The 19,533-nt window shown below is 30.7% G+C and overlaps 1 protein-coding gene and 1 long non-coding RNA gene across 5 annotated transcripts in view; one reads left to right on the forward strand and one right to left on the reverse strand.

Annotated features, from left to right (window-relative positions):
• Nucleotides 1-16,206, forward strand: part of LOC126748089 (uncharacterized) — a 115,204-nt gene extending 98,998 nt beyond the window's left edge. Inside the window, exon 3 of the long non-coding RNA XR_007664626.1 lies at nt 16,133-16,206. This is a non-coding gene — a long non-coding RNA (uncharacterized LOC126748089). The remainder of the gene's footprint in view (nt 1-16,132) is intronic.
• The window catches only part of LOC126748056 (uncharacterized), a 1,030,708-nt gene that overhangs the window by 962,412 nt on the left and 48,763 nt on the right, over nt 1-19,533 (reverse strand). The window lies entirely within an intron of this gene.

Consider the following 19,533-nt stretch of genomic DNA (forward strand, 5'->3'; position numbering starts at 1 on the left):
GAGTATGACTTTACAATAGAACATAGGAAAGGCGCATATCACCAAAATGCCGATGCTTTATCGAGAAGACCCTGTATTGAAACATGTCAACATTGTTTTAAAAAGGAATCGAAACAGCATCCAGAGATATTTACTTGTAATCGTATTGGCCTTCACAGTTCTAAAGAGTGGGATGTAGCTAGTTTAATCCAAGATCAGTGTGATGACCCAGTATTTGGTCTTATTTACGAACTGAAATCTCGAGAAATTTCAAAACCAGAATGGAAAGACATTTCTGACAAATCTCCAGAACTTAAAGCTTATTGGTCTCAATGGAATTCATTGGTTATAAAAGATGGATTATTAAAAAGAGTCTGGGAGAGCGTAGATGGAAAAGAAAAGACATATCTGACAGTCCTTCCTCGAAAACGTATTCCGGAAGTCCTTGAAGCTGTTCATGGCGGTGTCGGCGGAGGACATTTTGGAGTTAGTAAGACCTTGGCAAAAGTGAGAGAACGGTTTTACTGGCTGAACAGTCATCAAGATGTTGAACGCTGGTGCCGACAGTGTGAGCAGTGTTCGTCAAGCAAGGGCCCAAAAACCCGGACAAGAGGAAAGATGATGCAGTATCTTGTTGGTGCACCTTTTGAACGAATTGCCATAGACGTAGCAGGACCCTTTCCTACTAGTAGCTCCGGAAACCGATATGCTCTTGTTGCTATGGATTACTTTAGTAAGTGGCCCGAGGTTTATCCGATTCCAAACCAAGAAGCAACGACAGTAGCTGAAGTGCTGTTCCAGAACTGGATTTGTCGATTTGGTGTACCCAGAGAGATACATTCAGACCAAGGAAGGAACTTTGAGTCACAAATATTCCAACAAGTATGCCAGTTGCTGGGAATCAATAAGACCCGTACAACCCCACTACACCCTCAGTCTGATGGAATGGTTGAAAGATTTAACCGCACATTTGAAACCTATTTAAGGATGGTAGTAAACTCTAAGCAAACCGACTGGGATACCTGTATACAACCATTCCTATTGGCATATCGTTCTTCTATCCACAAGTCAACTGGAAAAAGCCCGGCAAAAGTTGTCTACGGTGATGAACTTCGTTTACCTTTGGACATTATTACTGGAAGACCCCATAAGTCTGAAACCCTGGAGGAGTACGTCGACCATTTACAAGAGCGTTTACAAATTGTTCACGAACAAGCACGGGATAAACTTCATCTAGAAAGTAACAGAATGAAATCACGTTATGACATAAAGGCAAATTCTACCGGTTTTAATCCTGGGGATAAAGTCTGGTTATACAATCCACGGAGGACGAAGGGCAAGTCACCAAAGCTCCAGAAGGATTGGGAAGGTCCATTCAATGTGGTCACCAGAATCAACGACGTGGTGTACCGTATCCAGCGACATCCGACAGCGAAGATGAAAATTGTAAACATCGTCCGGCTAGCGCCCTATCATGACTCAGGTGGTCCCATGTTTGATCGGGACGATCAAACTTGAGAGGGGAGCAGTATTATGAAAATGTAAATACGTTAATTATTCTGCTAGTTTTTGTACAATTTTATTAGTATTGTGTAGTTAAAGTTGATTCGTAGGGTTTCTTTAGGGTTCTACTTACGTTTGGTTTATTATTTTCATCTATAGTGTTTAGTTTTTAGGTAGTTCATCTTGTTTGAGAGCCCCATTTTGGCCCCAATTTAGGTTATTTAGGTTATATTATTGTAAATCCCTGTAGTTCTAATTTTCTAGAACTTGTATACTTGCTTGCTTTGACTGTCAGTATTCTCCTAAAATTATTGGTCTCTTTGGGCAAAAACAATGAAGATAATTCTAAATATTTCGAAACTGTTCCATCGGGTTTTAAAAAGGACGCGCTTCGTGACAAATCATTCAGTTTTAATTGTTTAGTCAGTTTTTACCTTGGAAACAATTAAACGACAGTCAAAGCGAGTTAGGTTAGTGTTTTTGACGTTGACAATAAAAGTGTGTTCCCGAATTTCGTTACAATATACTTAAATTAATATAAAAACTTACCTTTGATTTTGTAGAATAAAACTAACTGGGCGAAACAAAATCTAAAACATTCAATGAGCCAAATCTGTCAAAACACTGCTTGTTTATGGACTTTAAAGAAAGCAATCGCCAGCACAATAAAACTTAACTGCTTACGCCTCCAAATCACTTACCTAAAAATGACAAACAAACAAACTTATAACTAAAACCGATTAATATAACTTCGAAATAATTAATATTTCTCAAAATAAGCACAAAATAAACCTTAAAAATTTCCCGAAAGAAATTTTATAACGCTTATAATGCACAAAGGAATCTAAAATGAATGTTTATTTACGCTGGTTACCCCGGATACCGCTCCATATACGTTTATTTGTCAAAAGCACGGTTAACTTTGTCCTTGTATTTTAAGGTGCTTCTATGTAGCGATGATTTAATGGAGCGATTCGCAACAGCGACATTTAAGCGTCGTCGTCACTGACGAACTTTTTTTTGCTAGGTTTGGGTTATTTTATTATGTTCATTTTAGGATTTTATGAATAGGTTTCTGGGTTTTTGTATATAATATTAATGTTATAATATTTAATGTTATTATTGTAATATTTCATATTAATATTATAATAATAGTTGATGTTAACCATTTTTGCCTTCAATGGTGTTTGAGATTCGTGGTGACCATCAACGTAAACTTGTCAAACGCAATATTTTTATAGAAGCATTTTTTAAAATTTAGATTTCCTTTATCAAGTCTAATTTCTTTTTTATTTATAATTTAATCGACATAGTGAAGAAAATGCTTTTCTTATAAAAATGTTAAAATACAAAATGTTAGTAATTATTCAAGAGCTACTAAACAACGTTAATGGTCAGGGATCATGACTATACATTTAGTTGAAAAAAACATAAGTGTTTGACTAAAAACATTTATTGCTAATAAATAAGTTTTGTAAATATAAAGTCTAAAAACTTATTTTCAAAACAATTTATTAGTTGTATCCTAAATAAACCATACATACCAAATAAACCAACAAACTAATTTTTTTTTTATTCAAAATCGAAGGGATCGTATATCCGCGAAAAATTTTGAAAAAATGGTTTTAATTTTTTCTTAATTAATAATTATACAGTAATACCATTCATAAGAACCATTCAAAAAACAAAAAAAAAGCTTTATGACATCATTGTTCATAATTTATAGAAATGCCATAATATTCAGAGAGGGTTTTTTATGTATTGGAATAGAACAATCGGGTTTTTACGTCAATGTTTTTATTTTACTTTTTTATTTTGAAAAGCAGTTATAATAAAATTAAAACAGGTTTAACAGAATAAGGAATAAAAGATGCCATCGGCAAATTGAATCAAAACTTTAGAAATCGAGATATTAGTAATGTGAAAAAAGAACACGCTTTTCCCACGGTACCATTTTTTTAAATTAAAATGACTATTGACTAATGACAAATTATAATGTAAGCCCTAAGTTGGTAATTTCCAGCAAAAAAACCCAAGAGAAAAATATTTTGATTTTGCTCCAAAATCGAAACGGGTATATCCACAAAAAATTTCGGAAAAACGCTTTTTATTTTTTTAAAAATAAACCATAAGACTGACAACGTTTTATCTTTCACAAAAATTATGAGGAATATTACGAGGTACCCAAACGTTGAAACGAATCGATTCCAGCTATCATCAAATCGGAGAAAATGGAGAAAAACCATGAAACATAAATATCGAATATAATTTTTTTTATCCTTCTCTATCATTTACTACTTTTAAGGACCTTCAAAAAAGGTTATTACCGATTTGACTCTAAAATAAACGGAAAATCTATTTCTTTGCATTTTTTGATTTTGAAGCAAAATCCGGGCTCAAAAAGAGCATTTTTTCAAAATATGCTCCAAATTAAGAATTTCTTTTTTTGTGGTTAAAAACCATTGAAAAACTAATAAAGAAGCTCTATGACAAAATTTTCCACGATTTATGCAAGGGCCATAATATAAAGGAAAAATTAGATCCCATAAGAGTCTATGTATAGGGACAATAAGACAACCGGGTTTTTACGTCGATTTTTAAAATTTTTCAGTTTTATTTCGAAAGCCAATTGTAATAAAATATAAAAAGAATTAACAGGAGGAGAATAAGGAATAATAGAAACCATCAACGAATTGAATCGAAGCTATAGAAGTCGAGATATTAGTAAAAATGTGAAAAAAAAAATAAAAGAAAACTCGTTTTTTTCCCACGGTAGCATTTTTTTTCTTAAAATAATAAGCGACAAATTATAATGTAAGCCCTAAGTTGGCAATTTCAAGTAAAAAAACCCAAGAAAAAAAAAATTTTTTTGCTCCAAAATCGAAAGGGGTATAGCCATGAAAAATTGTGAAAAAATGGTTTTTATTTTTTTCTAAATAAACTATAACTCTGACAACTTTTTGTCTTAAACAAAAGTTTTCGGGAATATTACGAGGTATCCGAATGTTAAAACGAATTGATTCTAGCTATCACAGAATCGGAGAAAATTGTAAAAAACTATTAATCATAAATATCGAAATATCAAGAGCCCTATGAAAAAATTTCAATATTTTATTTTTTTATCTTGTACTACTTCAGGATACCTTTCAAAAAGGTCATTATCGATTTGACTCTAAAATAAACAGAAAACCTATTTCTTTGCATTTTTCGATTTTGAACCAAAATCCGGGATCAAAATGAGCATTTTTTCAAAATATGCTCCGATTTCAAAAATTTTTTCTTCTAGTTAAAAATCATTCAAAAACTAATAAAAAAGCTTAATAACAAAATTTTCCACGATTTATACGAGTGCCATAATATAAAGGGAAATATTGGGTCCCACAAGAGTCTATGTATAGGGATAAGACAACCGGGTTTTTACGTCGATTTTTTAAATTTTTTAGTTTTATTTCGAAAGGCAATTGTAATAAAATATGTAAAAAATTAACAGGATGAGAATAAGGAATAATAGAAACCATCAACGAATTGAATCGAAGCTATAGAAGTCGAGATATTAGTAAAAATGTAAAAAAAAAATTAAAGAAATCTCGTTTTTGCCCACGGTACCATTTTTTTTCTTAAAATTAAAATCGACAAATCATAATGTAAGCCCTATGATGGCAATATCCAGTAAAAAAAACCCAAGAAAAAAAATTTTTTTTTTTGCTCCATAATCGAAAGGGGTATAGCCATGAAAAATTTCCAAAAAACGGTTTTTATTTTTTTCAAAATAAACTATAACTCTGACAACTTTTTGTCTTCAACAAAAGTTCTAGGGAATGTTACGAGGTATTCGAATGTTAAAACGAGTTGATTATAGCTATCACAGAATCGGAGAAAATTGTAAAAAACTATTAATCATAAATATCGAATTATCAAGAGCCCTATAGAAAAATTTCAATTTTTTATTTTTCTATCTTGTACTACTCCAGGATACCTTTTAAAAAGGTTATTATCGATTTGACTCTAAAATGAATAGAAAACCTATTTATTTGCATTTATCGGTTTTCGAACAAAATCCGGCCAAAAATGAAATATTTTTCAAAACATGCTCCAAATTCAAAATTTCTTTTTTCTGGCTAAAGACCATTCAAAAAGTAATGAAAAAGCTTTATGACAAAATTTTTCAAAATCTATAATAATGCCACAATATTACGAGAGAAGATATGTATTCCTTTAAAGCCTATGTATTCGAACCGATAATTTTTTAATTTTTTTTTTAAAGGCAAATTTAAGAAATAATTTAACTAATTAAGATAAAAGGAATAGTGTAATACAAAATATTATCTATAAATATATACATATCATCCAATAGCAGATCTCAATCAAATAGGAAATTTTGATAGTCACGTGACCCTAGAACTCAATATGTCAAATTTCTGGCAAAATTTATTACTTGCATCCTAAATAAAGCCCAAATACTAAATTTCAACCCAATCGGATCAATAGCAAAAGAATTATGAAAGTCACGTGACTTTAAAATATAATTTGTCAATTATCTGTCCAAATTTATGAATTGTGTCCTAAATAAAGCATAAATACCAAATTTGAACCCAATCAGACCAATAGCAAAAAAGTTACAATAGTCACGTGACCCGGAAGTCAAATGTCAAATATCTGTGAAAAATTAATAATTGCATCCTAAATAAAGCCCAAATACCAAATTTCAATCAAATCGGACAAATAGGAAGAAAGTTAAGGTAGTCACGTGACCTTAAAACATAGTCATGTCAAATATCTGTAAAAATTTATTAATCTTATCCGAAATAGGTACTAGGTACCAAATTTCAACCAAATCGCACCAATACCAAAAAAGTTATGATACTCGACTAACCTTAAAAATCAATAATTTCAAAAAATTTTTATTTATAACCCAAAAGCAATGTTTAAGAATTATTAACATATATTAATAATAAACTAAGTAGTAAAAACTTACCTAATATCTAAATTTTTATTTTAAATTAAATAGATCATTACGACTGACCCGTGTATATATTCGAATAATTTTAATAAAATAATCGGGCAAATTTCATTTCGTCTCACCCCGGTATAAAACCACTGACATTTCAAAAAAACGGCATTTTTCGAAGACGTCAAAATGTTTGCCGAATTTTCCTGGCCGCAATACACAATTTCCCCAATTGATATGCACAGATTCGGAAAGCCCATTCATTTTCTGATTCGGTGCTTCCTTTCCCTGATCGTTTCCGGTTCATTTTCATTCATAATTTTACAAAAAACCAAACCAAGTCCCGGCCACCTGTCACGAGCAAAAAATTTGTATCCACCATGCGTCAAAGTATTGTTCCCACTAGCCATTTCATCAGAGTTTAGGTTGACACCTCCAATTACCTGCAAAAACGCAAAAAAATGGACTTTTTTCATAAAATCGCATTTTTCGGGTACTTGTACTATCGCTGGAACCTTGAAATTTTAGTATGTATTGTAAAACAAAATTTCGGATCCGTTAGATGTTGTTTGATCTTTTCACCATGTACAGGGACGTGACAAATGAATTAAACGCGAAAATTCAAATTGCTCAGAACCTATTAAAGTTGGAAGATTGTAATTTTACACAAATAATGGGGTTATTAAAGTATTTAATCCCTGAGAATATAAATTGTCCAGGTGCAACCACTAAAAAGTTATTAAATAAAATGTGATTTTCGGGTCGGACCTTCATGGGTAAAGTTCATTATTGCTCGCCCTGTATGGTTCCCAAAAATTTCGGTTATAATGCATATGAAAGGTAAAGGATGAAGTTATTTTTTGAAAAAAAAAAATTTCCCAAAATAAGTATCGTTTGGCGGAAAATCCCAAAAAACTGAAAATGCCAGAACTCGTAAAATAAATTTTTTACAAAAAAAAGCTCCAAGTATGTCAAATCTCTTATAAAATAAAGTCTTTTCGCCGAAACACTTTTTTTATAAAAATTTTTTTTTAGCCTCTGGAGAAGTTTGAATTTTTTTTTTAGTGACTTTTGTTCGCTTATAACAACTCACCCTGTATACCGATCGGGTCCAAAAAGTATACAGACATGAATTACTATAAAGTCTTTTATGCCTAAAAATTTCAATTTTTTTGACAGCGTTAAAATTGAGATCTCGTGCAAAAATGAATTTTGACCCGTTTTTTTACGAATTTTTGACTTTGAGACAGTACCGCTCCGTTTGGTGGTACCCGAATAAAAAATCGTTTACGGATCCATCATTCCCAATGTATTGAGAGACCCTATGCCAAATTTCATTGTTTCGCTAACCATACAGCCAAAGATATGAATTTTTATTTCCAAAAAAACACGATTTTTCGGACCCGAGGTGGCGTGCTTAATATAGTCGCAGACGCTCCTATATAACAAGTATAGTCGCTTCGCTCCTATACTTTTGGTCCGTGGGGACCAGTTTGGAACCTTTAGGTCTTGTCTGTGAAAAGCCATAAGGGAATTTAAAAAAACAATCAAAAATTATCAGGTGTACTTAGGTGAGTCAGGGAGGCTAACGTCTACCTGCCGAGGAAAGAGAGGACCAGTTGTTGGGGTATCATGCTTCAAAGAACCATAATTTGTTATATAGTCGCGTTGTGTGTCAATATACTGTCTTATATTTCAAATATCTGTGAAAGTATATTAATTGTATTTTAAATAAAGCCTGAATACCAAATCCGAACAGAATCGGACCAATAGCAAAAAAGTTACGGTAGTCACGTGACCTAGGCTGAAACTTAAATGTCAGTTATCTGTCATAATTTATTGTATCCTAAATAAACCATAAGTACCAAATTCAGAGAGAAGTTCCCATAAGGGTCTATTTATTGAAATAGAACAAACGGGATTTTACGTCGATTTGTTTTAATTTTTCTTTTTATTTTAAAATGTAATAGTAATAAAATATCAAAAGAATTGACAGGAGGAGAATAAGAAATAAAAGAAACCATCAACGAATTAAATCGAAGCTATAGAAGCCGAGATATTAGTAAAAATGTGGGAAAAAACAAAAGAAAACTGGTTTTTTTTCCACGGTATAATTTTTTTTTCTTAAAATAATTATTGACAAATTATAATGTAAGCCCTAAGTTGGCAATTTCAAGTAAAAAAAACCCAAGAAAAAAAAAATTTTTTTTGGTCGAAAATCGAAAGGGGTATAGCCATGAAAAATTGCGAAAAAATTGTTTTTATTTTTTTTTAAATAAAATATAACTCTGACAACTTTTTGTCTTAAACAAAAGTTTTCGGGAATGATACGAGGTATCCGTGCGTTAAAACGAATCGGTTCTAGCTATTATACAGTCGGAGAAAATTGAAAAAAACTATTAAACATAAATATCGAATTATCAAGAGCCCTATGAAAAAATTTCAATTTTTTATTTTTCTATCCTGTACTAAATCAGAGTATCTTTAAAAAAGATTATTACCAATTTGACTCTAAAATGAACGGAAAACCTATTTCTTTGCATTTTTCGATTTTGAAGCAAAATCCGGGCTCAAAATGAGCATTTTTTCAAAATATGCTTCGATTTCAAATTTTCTTTTTTCTGGTTAAAAACCATTCAAAAACTAATAAAAAAGCTTTATGACAAAATTTTCCACGATTTATACGAGTGCCATAATATAAAGGGAAAAATTAGGTCTCATAAGAGTCTATGCATAGGAACTCGTTTCTTCCCACGGTAGCATTTTTTTTTCTTAAAATGATAACTGACAAATTATAATGTAAGCCCTAAGTTGGCAATTTCCAGTAAAAAACCCCAAAAAAAAAAATTTTTTTTTTGCTCCAAAATCGAAAGGGGTATAGCCATGAAAAATTGTGAAAAAATGGTTTTTATTTTTTTCTAAATAAACTATAACTCTGACAACTTTTTGTCCTAAACAAAAGTTCTAGGGAATATTACGTGGTATTTAAATGTTAAAACTAATTGATTATAGCTATCACAGATTCAAAGAAAATTGTAAAAAACTATTAATCATATATATCGAATTATCAAGAGCCCTATGGAAAAATTTCAACTTTTTATTTTTCTATCTTGTACTACTTCAGGATACCTTTCAAAAAGGTTATTATCGATTTGACTCTAAAATGAACAGAAAACCTATTTCTTTGCATTTTTCGATTTTCGAACAAAATCCGGCCCAAAATGAAAATTTTTTCAAAACATGCTCCAAATTCAAAATTTCTTTTTTCTGGCTAAAGACCATTCAAAAAGTAATGAAAAAGCTTAACGACAAAATTTTTCAAAGTCTATAATAATGCTACAATATTATGAAAGAAGATAAGTTCCCTTTAAAGCCTATGTATTCGAACAGATGATTTTTTAATTTTTTTTTTGAATGGCAAATTTAAGAAATAATTTAACTAATTAAGATAAAAGGAATAGGGTAATACAAAATATTATCTACAAATATATACATATCATCTAATAGCAAATTTTAATCAAATAGGAAATTTTGATAGTCACGTGACCCTAGAACTTAATATTTTAAAATTTTGTAAGAAATCAATAATTGCATCCTAAATAAACCCCAAATTCCAAATTTGAACCCAATCGGATTAATAGCAAAAAAGTTATGGAAGTCACGTGACTTTAAAATTCAATATGTCAAATTTCTGTCATAATTTATTACTTGCATCCTAAATAAAGCCCAAATACTAAATTTCAACCCAATCGGATCAATAGCAAAAGAATTATGAAAGTCACGTGACTTTAAAATATAATTTGTCAATTATCTGTCAAAATTTATGGATTGTGTCCTAAATAAAGCATAAATACCAAATTTGAACCCAATCGGACTCATAGCAAAAAAGTTACAATCGTCACGTGACCCGGAAGTCAAATGTCAAATATCTGTCAAAAATTAATAATTGCATCCTAAATAAAGCCCAAATACCAAATTTGAACCCAATCGGACTCATAGCAAAAAAGTTACAATAGTCACGTGACCCGGAAGTGAAATGTCAAATATCTGTCAAAAATTAATAATTGCATCCTAAATAAAGCCCAAATACCAAATTTGAACCCAATCAGACCAATAGCAAAAAAGTTACAATAGTCACGTGACCTGGAAGTCAAATGTCAAATATCTGTGAAAAATTAATAATTGCATCCTAAATAAACCCCAAATACCAAATTTCAATCAAATCGGATAAATAGGAAGAAAGTTAAGGTAGTCACGTGACCCTAAAACATAGTCATGTCAAATATCTGTAAAAATTTATTAATCTTATCCGAAATAGGTACTAGGTACCAAATTTCAACCAAATCGCACCAATACCAAAAAAGTTATGATACTCGACTAACCTTAAAAATCAATAATTTCAAAAAATTTTTATTTATATCCCAAAAGCAATGTTTAAGAATTGTTAACATTTATTAATAATAAACTAAATAGTAAAAACTCACCTAATATCTAAATTCTTATTTTAAATTAAGTAGATCATTACGACTGACCCGTGTATATATTCGAATAATTTTAATAAAATAATCGGGCAAATTTCATTTCGTCTCACCCCGGTATAAAGACACTGACATTTCAAAAAAACGGCATTTTTCGAAGACGTCAAAATGTTTGCCGAATTTTCCTGGCCGCAATACACAATTTCCCCAATTGATATGCACAGATTCGGAAAGCCCATTCATTTTCTGATTCGGTGCTTCCTTTCCCTGATCGTTTCCGGTTCATTTTCATTCATAATTTTACAAAAAACCCAACCAAGTCCCGGCCACCTGTCACGAGCAAAAAATTTGTATCCACCATGCGTCAAAGTATTGTTCCCACCAGCCATTTCATCAGAGTTTAGGTTGACACCTCCAATTACCTGCAAAAACGCAAAAAAATGGACTTTTTTCATAAAATCGCATTTTTCGGGTACTTGTACTATCGCTGGAACCTTGAAATTTTAGTATGTATTGTAAAACAAAATTTCGGATCCGTTAGATGTTGTTTGATCTTTTCACCATGTACAGGGACGTGACAAATGAATTAAACGCGAAAATTCAAATTGCTCAGAACCTATTAAAGTTGGAAGATTGTAATTTTACACAAATAATGGGGTTATTAAAGTATTTAATCCCTGAGAATATAAATGGTCCAGGTGCTACCACTGAAAAGTTATTAAATAAAAAGTGATTTTCAGGTCGGACCTTCATGGGTAAAGTTCATTATTGCTCACCCTGTATGGTTCCCAAAAATTTCGGTTATATGGCATATAAAAGGTAAAAGATGAAGTTATTTTTTGAAAAAAAAAATTTTCCCCAAATAAGTATCGTTTGGCGGAAAATCCCAAAAAACTGAAAATGCCAGAACTCGTAAAATAAATTTTTTACAAAAAAAAGCTCCAAGTATGTTAAATCTCTTATAAAATGAAGTCTTTTCGCCGAAACACTTTTTTTATAAAAATTTTTTTTTAGCCTCTGGAGAAGTTTGAATTTTTTTTTTAGTCACTTTTGTTCGCTTATAACAACTCACCCTGTATACCGATCGGGCCCAAAAAGTATACAGACATGAATTACTATAAAGTCTTTTATGCCTAAAAATTTCAATTTTTTTGACAGCGTTAAAATTGAGATCTCGTGCAAAAATGAATTTTGACCGGTTTTTTTACGAATTTTTGACTTTGAGACAGTACCGCTCCGTTTGGTGGTACCGGAAAAAAAAATTGTTTACGGATCCATCATTCTCAATGTATTGAGAGACCCTATGCCAAATTTCATCGTTTCGCTAACCATACAGCCAAAGATATGAATTTTTATTTCCAAAAAAACACGATTTTTCGGACCCGAGGTGGCGTGCTTAATATAGTCGCAGACGCTCCTATATAACAAGTATAGTCGCTTCGCTCCTATACTTTTGGTCCGTGGGGACCAGTTTGGAACCTTTAGGTCTTGTCTGTGAAAAGCCATAAGGGAATTTAAAAAAAAAAAACAAAAATTATCAGGTGTACTTAGGTGAGTCGGGGAGGCTAACGTTTACCTGCCGAGGAAAGAGAGGACCAGTTGTTGGGGTATCATGCTTCAAAGAACCATAATTTATTATATAGTCGCGTTGTGTGTCAATATACTCTCTTATATTTCAAATATCTGTCGAAGTATATTAATTGTATTCTAAATAAAGCCTGAATACCAAATTCGAACAGAATCGGACCAATAGCAAAAAAGTTACGGTAGTCATGTGACCTAGGCTGACTCAAATGTCAGTTATCTGTCATAATTTATTCCTTGTATCCTAAAGAAACCATAAATACCAAATTCAGAGAGAAGTTTTCATAAGGGTCTATTTATTGAAATAGAACAAACAGGGATTTTACGTCGATTTGTTTTAATTTTCCTTTTTGTTTTGAAATATAATAGTAATAAAATATCAAAAGAATTGACAGGAGGAGAATAAGAAATAAAAGAAACCATCAACGAATCGAATCGAAGCTATAGACGCCGAGATATTAGTAAAAATGTAGGAAAAACAAAAGAAAACTGTTTTTTTCCCACGGTATCATTTCTTTTTCTTAAAATAATTATTGACAAATTTTAGTTTTAGCCCTAAACTGGCAATTTTCACTAAAAAAAACCCAAGAAAAAAAATTTTTTTTTTTGGTCGAAAATCGAAAGGGGTATAGCCATGAAAAATTGCGAAAAAATGGTTTTTATTTTTTTATAAATAAACTATAAATCTGACAACTTCTTGTATTAAATAAGAGTTCTTCGCTATATTAAAAGGTATTCGCCTGTCAAAACGAATCGGTTCTAGCTATTATACAATCGGAGAAAATTAGAAAAAACGATTAAACATAAATATCGAATTATCAAGAGCCCTATGGAAAAATTTCAATTTTTTATTTTTCTAACCTGTACTACTTCAGAGTATCTTTAAAAAAGATTATTACCAATTTGACTCTAAAATGAACGGAAAACCTATTTCTCTGCATTTTTCGATTTTCGAACAAAATCCGGGGTCAAAATGACCATTTTTCCAAAATATGCTCCGAATTCAAAATTTCTTTTTTCTGGTTAAAGACCATTCAAAAACTAATAAAAAAGCTTCATGACAAAATCTTCCATGATTTATACGAGTGCCATAATATAAAGGGAAAAATTAGATTCCATAAGAGCCTATGTATAGGGATAAGACAACCGGGATTTTACGTCGATTTTTTTAATTTTTCAGTTTTATTTCGAAAGGCAATTGTAATAAAATATAAAAAGAATTAACAGGAGGAGAATAAGGAATAATAAAAACCATCAACGAATTGAATCGAAGCTATAGAAGTCGAGATATTAGTAAAAATGTGAAAAAAAATAAAAGAAAACTCGTTTTTTTTCCACGGTACCATTTTTTTTCTTAAAATGATAATTGACAAATTATAATGCAAGCCGTAAGTTGGCAATTTCCAGTAAAAAAAACCCAAGAAAAAAAAATTTTTTTTTTGCTCCAAAATCGAAAGGGGTATAGCCATGAAAAATTGTGAAAAAATGGTTTTTATTTTTTTCTAACTAAACTATAACTCTAACAACTTTTTTCCTTAAACAAAAGTTCTAGGGAATATTACGAGGTATTCGAATGTTAAAACTAATTGATTATAGCTATCACAGATTCGGAGAAAATTGTAAAAAACTATAATTCATAAATATCGAATTATCAAGAGCCCTATGAAAAAATTTAATTTTTTTATTTTTCTATCGGGTACTACTTCAGGATACCTTTCAAAAAGGTTATTATCGATTTGACTCTAAAATGAACAGAAAACCTATTTATTTGCATTTATCGATTTTCGAACAAAACCGGGCCCAAAATTAAAATTTTTTCAAAACATGCTCCAAATTCCAAATTTCTTTTTTCTGGCTAAAGACCATTCAAAAAGGAATGAAAAAGCTTAATGACAAAAATTTTCAAAATCTATAATAATGCTACAATATTATGAAAGAAGATAAGTTCCCTTTAAAGCATATCCAACCGATGATTTTTTAATTTGTTTTTCAAAGGCAAATCTAAGAAACAATTAAGTTAAAAGCAATAGGGTACTACAAAATATTATCTATAAATATATACATATAATCTAATAGGAAATTTCAATCAAATCGGGCGAATACGAAAGAAATTTTGATAGTCACGTGACTTAAAAACGCAATATTTTAAAAATTTGTAAAAATTCAATAATGGCATCCTAATAAAACTCTAAATACCAAATTTCAACCCAATCGGATCAATAGCAAATAAGTTATGGAAGTCACGTAACTTTAAAATTCAATATGTCAAATTTCTGTCATAATTTATTACTTGCATCTTAAATAAAGCCCAAATTCCAAATTTCAACCCAATCGGATCAATAGCAAAAGAATTATCAAAGTCACGTGACTTTAAAATATAATTTGACAATTATCTGTTAAAATTTATTAATTGTATCCTAAATAAAGCATAAATACCAAATTTGAACCCAATCGGACTCATAGCAAAAAAGTTACAATAGGCACGTGACCCGGAAGTGAAATGTCAAATATCTGTCAAAAATTAATAATTGCATCCTAAATAAAGCCCAAATACCAAATTTGAACCCAATCAGACCAATAGCAAAAAAGTTACAATAGTCACGTGACCTGGAAGTCAAATGTCAAATATCTGTGAAAAATTAATAATTGCATCCTAAATAAACCCCAAATACAAAATTTCAATCAAATCGGACAAATAGGAAGAAAGTTAAGGTAGTCATGTGACCTTAAAACATAGTCATGTCAAATATCTGTTAAAATTTCTTAATCTTATCCGAAATAGGTACTAGGTACCAAATTTCAACCAAATCGCACCAATACCAAAAAAGTTATGATACTCGACTAACCTTAAAAATCAATAATTTCAAAAAATTTTTATTTATATCCCAAAAGCAATGTTTAAGAATTGTTAACATTTATTAATAATAAATTAAATGGTAAAAACTCACCAAATATCTAAATTCTTATTTTAAATTAAATAGATCATTACGACTGACCCGTGTATATATTCGAATAATTTTAATAAAATAATCGGACAAATTTCATTTCGTCTCACCCCGGTATAAAACCACTGACTTTTCAAAAAAACGGCATTTTACGAAGACGTCAAAATGTTTGCCGAATTTTCCTGGCCGCAATACACAATTTCCCCAATTGATATGCACAGATTCGGAAAGCCCATTCATTTTTTGATTCGGTGCTTCCTTTCCCTGATCGTTTCCGGTTCATTTTCATTCATAATTTTACAAAAAACCAAACCAAGTCCCGGCCACCTGTCACGAGCAAAAAATTTGTATCCACCATGCGTCAAAGTATTGTTCCCACTAGCCATTTCATCAGAGTTTAGGTTGACACCTCCAATTACCTGTAAAAACGCAAAAAAATGGACTTTTTTCATAAAATCGCATTTTTCGGGTACTTGTACTATCGCTGGAACCCTGAAATTTTAGTATGTGTTGTAAAACAAAATTTTGGATCCTTTAGATGTTGTTTGATCTTTTCACCATGTACAGGGACGCCGCAAATGAATTAAACGCGAAAATTCGAATTGCTCAGAACCTATTAAAGTTGGAAGATTGTGATTTTACACAAATACTGGGGTTATTAAAGTATTGAAGGCCTAAGAATATAAATGGTCCAGGTGCCACTACGAAAAAGTTATTAAATAAAATGTGATTTTTGAGTCGGACCTTCATGGGTAAAGTTCATTATTGCTCGCCCTGTATGGCTTACGAAAATTTCGGTTATATGGCATATGAAAGGTAAAGGATGAAGTTATTTTTTGAAAAAAAAAAATTTCCCAAAATAAGTATTGTTTGGCAGATAATTCCAAAAAACTGAAAATGCCAGAACTCGTAAAATAATTTTTTTACAAAAAAAAGCTCCAAGTATGTCAAATCTCTTATAAAATAAAGTATTTTCGCCGAAACACTTTTTTTATAAAAATTTTTTTTTAGCTTCTAGAGAAGTTTGAAATTTTTTTTTAGTCACTTTTATTCGCTTATAATAACTCGCCCTGTATACCGATTTGGCCCAAAAAGTATACAGCTCTTAAGCCCCCACCGATCCTTATGTCCTAAAAATTTCAAGTCGTTTAAAAGCTTTTTATTTGAGTTCTCGCGTCTGAAAGGAATTTGACCCGTTTTTTTACGAATTTTTGACTTTGAGACAGTACCGCTCCGTTTGGTGGTACCGGAAAAAAAAATTGTTTACGGATCCATCATTCCCAATGTATTGAGAGACCCTATGCCAAATTTCATCGTTTCGCTAGCCATACAGCCAAAGATATGAATTTTTATTTGCCAAAAAACACCCATTTTTGAGCCGCAGGTCGCGTGCATAATATAGTCGCTAACGCTCCTTATAACAAGTATAGTCGCTTCGCTCCTATACTTTGGGTCCGTGGGGACCAGTTTGGAACGTTTAGGTCCTGTCAGTGATGGGCCTTAGAGGATTTCTTTAAAAAAATTGTAAATTATCAGGAGTACTTAAGTCTGGTTAGTCGGGGGGGCCAAAGTTTATATGCAAATGAAAGAGAGGACCAGTTGTTGGGGTATCATGCTTCAAAGAACCATAATGTGTTATATAGTCGCGTTGTGTGTCACTATACTGTCTTATATTTCAAATAATTGTCAAACTATATTAATTGTATCCTAAATAAAGCCTGAATACCAAATTCCAACAGAATCCGGCCAATAGCAAAAAGTTACGGTAGTCACGTGACCTACGCAGAAACTCAAATGTTAGTTGTCTGTCATAATTTATTAGTTGTATTCTAAATAAACGATAAATACCAAATAAACCAACAACACAATTTTTTTTTGATCCAAAATCGATAATAATACAGGGGGTGTGAAAAAACAAATGAAAGAAACTTTTTTCCCATGGTACAATTTTTTTTCTAAATTATTTACTGGTAACTTTCCTTGAACCTTGAACTGACAATCCTGACGGATAAAAACCCAAGAAAGAAGAAACATTTTTTGCTCCGAAATCAAAAGAGTTATACCCACAAAAAATTTCGAAAAATAGTTTTTTTTTTTTTTTAATAAATTATAAGACTGATAACTTTTTGTCTTGTGTCATGACAAATATTATGAAGTATCACGTTAAAACGAATCAATTCTAGTGATCATAAAATCGTAGAAAATAGAGAAAAACCATGAAACATAAATAACGAATTATCAAGGGTTCTATGAAAAATATACATTTTTTTATTCTTCTGATGAACTATGATGATGTACTACTTCAGAATACTTTTAAAAAAGATTATTACCGATTTGTCTCTAAAAGACACGGAAAACCTATTTCTTTGCATTTGTCGATTTTTTGAAGCAAAATCCAGGCTCAAAATAAGCATTTTTTCATAATATGCTCCGAATTCAAAATTTCTTTTTTCTAGTTAAAAACCATTCAAAAACTAGTAAAAAAGGCTTATAACTAAAATTTCTACAATTTATACGAGTGCCACAATATAAAGGGAAAATATTAGGTCCCATAAGAGTCTATATATAGGGATAAGACAACCAAGTTTGTACGTCAATTTTTTTCATTTTTCAGTTTTGTTTTGAAAGGTAATTGTACTAAAATATGAAAAGAATTAATAGTAGGAGAATAAGGAATAAAAGAAACCATCAACGAATTGAATCGAAGCTATAGAAGTCGAGATATTAGTAAAAATGCGGAAAAAATAAAAGAAAACTGGTTTTTTCCCATGGTACCTTTTTTTTTCTTAAAACGATTATTGACAAATTCTAATGTAGGCCCTAAGTCATTTTCGCCAGTTGAAAAACATACTGCCATATTTCTCAATAACTTTTAATTCGAAGAGAAAATCGTAGTCGAAGAGAAAAGGGAATAATATACATGAATACATAAATCTGTCAGTTTCATTACTATACTATTTAGTATTGTATAGTATATTAGAATTGAATTTTATTCTCAAAACAATATAGATATGTTGCTTGTGCTTATTTTATGATAGTAATCATATACTGAAATTTTTTTTTGGACATAGCAGCTACACTAACTTTAGTTACTAAACTTTCCATATTAGTGCCATTAAAGATATAAATCATTACTTCATCTGTTTGAAAGTTAACAAATATAATCATCAGATGTAAGTTTTTAACACAAAACAATCTTCCAGATATTTTGAAAAGCATCACATGGTTGTCGAATGAATTCATTCTGGCATTGATTCTTGATTGAAAAATTTAACGATATAGAAATGGCTGAGCTCTAAGCTTATTATTGGTAAATGGTACCTTTCCCAAATTTTGGTGATTAGTTTATTGCTTGTGTAGATTTAACAAAAAGTTTTACCTAATCAAGCAAATATTCTCTTTATGAAACATATATTATTGTGATTTCATTAATACAAGATACAGTGTCAAACAACATAATAAATTCTTATTGGGCTCACCACTTTATGGATAGCATCAAATAAAACCAAATATTTTGACATAAAAATTGCTTCTTAATAAGTACCATAATATATATATATATATAAATATTCCCTTTTCTCTTCAACTACCTTCAAATACATAAATCTGCCAGTTTTATTGATATGGTATTTAGTATTGTATATTTTATTAGAATTGTATTTTATTCTCAAAATAATATAGATATGTTGCTTGTGCTTATTTTAGGTAAAATTCATATATTGATATTTTTTTGGGCATACCAGCTAGAATAACTTTAGTTACTAAAATTTTTATATTAGTGTGATTAAAGATACAATGCATAACTTTATTTGTTTGAAAACTAACAAACATATTCTTCAGATGTAACTTTTTAACACAAAACAACTTCCAGATATTTGTGAATTCAATCTAGTGAATTCATTCTGAGACTGATTCTTGATTGAAATATTCAACTATGTAGAAATGGCTGAGCTGTAAACTTGTCATTTGTAATTTTTCTCTTTCCCATATTTCGGTGATTAATTTTATTGCTTGTGTAGATTTAATAAAAAAAAACTAATATTCCTAATCAAGCTTCTTAATAAGTTCCATAATATATATAGAAATAATCTCTTTT

The sequence above is a fragment of the Anthonomus grandis genome, chromosome 21 (genome assembly GCF_022605725.1).
Source record: "Anthonomus grandis grandis chromosome 21, icAntGran1.3, whole genome shotgun sequence".
In the NCBI taxonomy this organism is placed as follows: domain Eukaryota; kingdom Metazoa; phylum Arthropoda; class Insecta; order Coleoptera; family Curculionidae; genus Anthonomus; species Anthonomus grandis.